Here is a 4,868-nt window from a genome sequence, read left to right as displayed (position 1 = left end):
GTTTCCCATACCAGGCTGTGATGCAACCAGTCCATATACTCTCCACCACACATCTATAGAAGCTTGTCAAAGTTTTAAATTACATGCCAAATCATCACAAACTTCTAAGAAAATGGTGGCGTGTCATGCTTTCTTTGTAATGGCACTTATATTCTGGACACAGAACAGATCCTCTGAAATGCTAACACCGAGGAATTTAAAGTTACTGACCCTCTCCTCCTCTGGCACATCGACCTCTGGTTTCCACCTCCTAAAAGTAATAATCATCTCCTTGGTCTTGCTGACGTTGTGTGAGAGATTGTCGTTGTGACACCACTCAGCTAGATGTTTAATGTCCCTCATACGCTGATACATCATCACCTTTGATCTGACCAACAGTGGTGTCTTCAGCAAATTCAGATCAGCTAACCCAAAGCCTGAAAGGTGGTTCATTGATTTGATTCTCCAGGAGGTACCTGCTATACACGTAGGGATGGAAGGAAAACTTACTCAGTCCCTTCAACTGTTGGATAACTACTGCTAGCCACCACTGTCTTGATGATATCAAGCCATAAGCTGGCTACCATAAACTGTTACCATACCATCTAATTCATCAAAAAAAACATTTACACTACTCTCAGAACCAAATTACTGGTCTAATACTCTGTGTCAGATAACTTAGACTAATAATGAAAGAGTGAATGCCTGTGTTATGTTGGAATTTCATAGTTTTAACTAGTTTTATGCATTTATGATTTGCTACAGAGACTGTGGGGGAAATGTTTTACAGTGTTAATCATTAAACATTTGTTCCCTCTGGTTGGGTTGAGTTGTTCTCTGATCTTTGCAATTTACCTGCAAAAGTTTCATCGCCATACGAGGAAACATCGTCAGTGTGCTTTTGATTGTGGTGTGTCCTACAAACGCATGGCCTTAAAATACTTTTCAATCATCTGATTAGATGTCAGATCTTCCAAATTATTTGATCTCTCTCTCTTTGTTCCCAAATTGTTATTTTGTAAGGCAGAAGTTTTAAGGTGGAGAGGATGGACAAACTATGCCACTCTCTCAGTACATGATAAAGGCACGAATGGGCCACAGTTATAAAGTATTCAGTGCTATCAAGAGTGAAAGAAATCTCGCTGAAGTGTGGTGCGAGCAAACATTTTGGGAAGCTCTGCTTAATTAGATTCATTGTATGAACAGATGAAGTCTTTTGGGTATTCAGCAACAACAGGTTAATTCACTCAATAGGTTATAAACATCCTAATTGTGAGTTGACTAAGTTAATCTAATCGAAATTTCCTGCTGCAAAGTGAATTTGCCTGGCTAACCCAGGTATGACTCACTTTGAGATTTACATTGACAGATAAACTCCAGGAATTTCCTAGTAAAATTGAAAAGATAAACCTGCACCAAAAAAAAACAGGGCAGGAAGGAATGCTCTTCGTTTTTCTTGTGGAATTGTACTGTTGCCACAAAATAACAAGCTTCATGTCAAATGGCAGTGATGATTAATCCTGACTCTGATTCAAACTTAGTTTCTTCGTAATTTCAGCATTTCTGTGAAAATACTGCAGAATTTTAGGAGGAAGCAAAGACAAATTATGTTAAATTACTAAATAGATGAATAATGTAAGAACATAGTCCTTTCATTAATCAATTATGTGGTAAAATCAAAGCAAATTCTGACTGAACACTCTTCATCGTTGACCCTCGGCTGCAAGGCCAATTCCTAAAATCAATCTAACCTGCCTCCAACCGAGTTCTGATCACACAAGTCCTCATCTTGATAAGAACTAATAGGATTCAACTATGGAGATTGCATTAGTGAGAAGCAGACATTATTTCTTGGCCATCAGATCTCACCCTCCCAGTCCGTTGGAGCTAACTTCACATGCTCGGCCAAGCGTGTCCTTATCTCACCGGAGTGTGAAGACAATGGCTACATTCATCTGGTTTAGTCCACTTGTCAAAGTGGTGTACCGAGGTATGCCTGCTGTCAAATGCAAAGAGCTACGTGCAGCCGCAGGTGAGAGCTGAGTGTCCAGTGAGTTGCCTTGGAATGGACATGACAACCCCCTTCCCCAGAGGTGCTACCTTTCCCTGGACACCCACCCATATAAACCACTTATCAGAACGGGTAAGAAATGTCATTGACTGTGGAATGATTGTTGGTGCCAGACAGGGTGGTTTGAGTAACTGCTGATCTCTGAAGGATTTTCATGCACAGCAGTCTCTAGAGTTTACAGAGACTGGTGCGTAAAAAAAAAGAAAAGCATCCAGTGAGCATCAGCTCTGTGGGTGGAAACACCTCGTTAATGAGAAAGATATGAGGATGCCTTGTGCAGGAAGGCACAGAGTCGACTGTACTTCCTAAGAAGGTTGGCGTCATTCAATGTCTGTAGTGAGATGCTGAAGATGTTCTATAGGTCAGTTGTGGAGAGCGCCCTCTTCTTTGTGGTGGCGTGTTGGCGAGGAAGCATTAAGAAGAGGGACGCCTCACGTCTTAATAAGCTGGTAAGGAAGGCGGGCTCTGTCGCGGGCAAAGTACTGGAGAGTTTAACATCGGTAGCTGAGCGAAGGGCGCTGAGTAGGCTATGGTCAATTATGGATAACTCTGAACATCCTCTACATAGCACCATCCAGAGACAGAGAAGCAGTTTCAGCGACAGGTTACTATCGATGCAATGCTCCTCAGACAGGATGAAGAGGTCAATACTCCCCAATGCCATTAGGCTTTACAATTCTACCGCCAGGACTTAAGAACTTTTTAAAAGCTATTATTAATGCTTTTTGAGATAGTGATTTAGATGCATATCATTTTTTTTTACTGAGTTAAGTATTGTATGTAATTAGTTTTGCTACATCAAGTATATGGTACATTGGAAAAAAGTTGAATTTCCCCATGGGGATGAATAAAGTATCTATCTATCTATCTATCTATCTATCTATCTAATTCCAGACTGGTTCAAACTGACAGGAAAGTGACAGTAACTCAAGTAACACGCGTTACAACAGCAGTGTGCTGAAGAGCATCTCTGAAGGTACAACACGTCGAAGCATGAAGTGGATGGGCTACAGTAGCAGAAGACCACACCAGGTTCCATTCTTGTGACCACTTGATTAGGTTCACTCCTCTACCTCATAAAGTGGCCGCTGAGTATACAGATCTTACAGAGTTCTGGCCATTCACAGCTGTTGGTAAAGAAAAGAATGCAAATTAATGTCATGAATAATTTCTTGAGACTGCAAATATCCATGCACCTACCCACTCCTTTGTCCTCACTCTTGTGCAAGCAGCGGCTGAACCAAAAATACAATTCAACTGGTGCTTGCTTCTTGGCTTTGTACCCAAGTGAGCACTGAACATCGGTGGCCCTAAATTTCTAGGCACAAGAGGTTATTTACACTATTGAGAATATCACAGTTAAAATGAATCCTGTCCTCATATGTTCAAAAGTTCCAGCCAAGACCATTGCATTGAATAGAAACATCAATCCTCTGTCACGTTCCATGCCCTTACCACATCTCATTCTTCAACTATGTAATTCATACTTTGTCTAATCTTCCCCCTTCACGCTTATAGAATTAAAGCAGTTGTATTCTGATTGATTTGTAACTTCATGCCATGTCCTTTTCCTTTGTAATTTCAAAACTCACACTCTTCCCTACCCCCTTCCTTATCCATAGAAATAAAATAAGCAGATCCTGTCTGAATCGCCTCTTCCAGCTGTAAGGAATTATGACATCCCTTTCATACTTCCTGGCTCACGGTATCTCTCCTATCTATGATATCTCTTCAGGGAGTGATCAGACCTCCCTGCAGGGCAGATGTGATGGAAGGAAGAAACAAAATAAGAGGACAGGAGTAGTGAGAGAGGGTTTCACTGTGGATTGCCTGCTATCCATGATACTTCTCCAGAGATTAATCAGACCTCCCTGTTCAGTGGGGCCAATATGAAATTTTCCAATTAACTTGCTGCTCCTTAGTTTATATGTAAGAGATATCATCTTAATTTGTTCAATTTGCTATATTTGATTAGAAAACTTGAAACATCCTGAATTAAAATAATTCATTTTACAGTCGTGTCTGTACAATGTGCTTTGAACTCTGCCAGCTGCATCCAACTCCATCTTAATCCAACATTTCTTTTTTCAATTTTCTGAACTCCCTTTTCTTTGCTTCTTTTCTCATCCTTCCCATTCTCTCGTGCTTCACCCATTTATTGTCCTATTTCAGGTTCTTTGTTCTCTCATGTCTCTTCTTCTGCAGTCTCATCTTTCTTCCTTTCTGCCATCACATTTCTCCATTTCCTTCTACATTCCCTGAGGGAATTGTTTCTACTTCCATCTTCTGTTACATATTTCCTTGTTTCATTTCTTCCTCCTTTCTATCATGAGTTTCCTGTTCCTTTCCTCCCGTGTTTTTCATTCCTTCTTCCTCATACACCTTTTTTCCTTTTCACACTCCCCCATTTCCTATTTTTTCCTCTCCCAATCGCATATTTTCCTTCCTCTTTCCTCTCGCATTTCTCCTCTCTTTTTCACTCCCCTTTCACTTGTTTCTCTCCCTTTCTTCCTCCTGTTTCTGTTCTGTCCTGTCACTCCCACCTTTCCTTTCGCCCCCTCCTCCTTTCCCCCGCTCCTCTTCTTCATCTCCTTTCAAGAATGAATACTGTTTATTGTCATTCTTCAGCACACGAGTCTCTTTTCTCGCTGTCTTTCCCCCTCGTGTTTCTGACCCTCTCCCCTCCCCTCGTGTTTTTCCCTCCCGCCGCTCTCCTGTTCTTTCTCTCGTGGATCCTCCCGCTCGCTCCCCCCCCCCCCCCCCTCCACACGACTGCGGAAATGACACAAAGTCACGTCACGGAGCGGACACTCGGAGA

This window comes from Hemitrygon akajei, chromosome 9 (assembly GCF_048418815.1).
Source record: "Hemitrygon akajei chromosome 9, sHemAka1.3, whole genome shotgun sequence".
NCBI classification, from domain to species: Eukaryota; Metazoa; Chordata; class Chondrichthyes; order Myliobatiformes; family Dasyatidae; genus Hemitrygon; species Hemitrygon akajei.
This window is presented reverse-complemented; position numbering follows the sequence as displayed.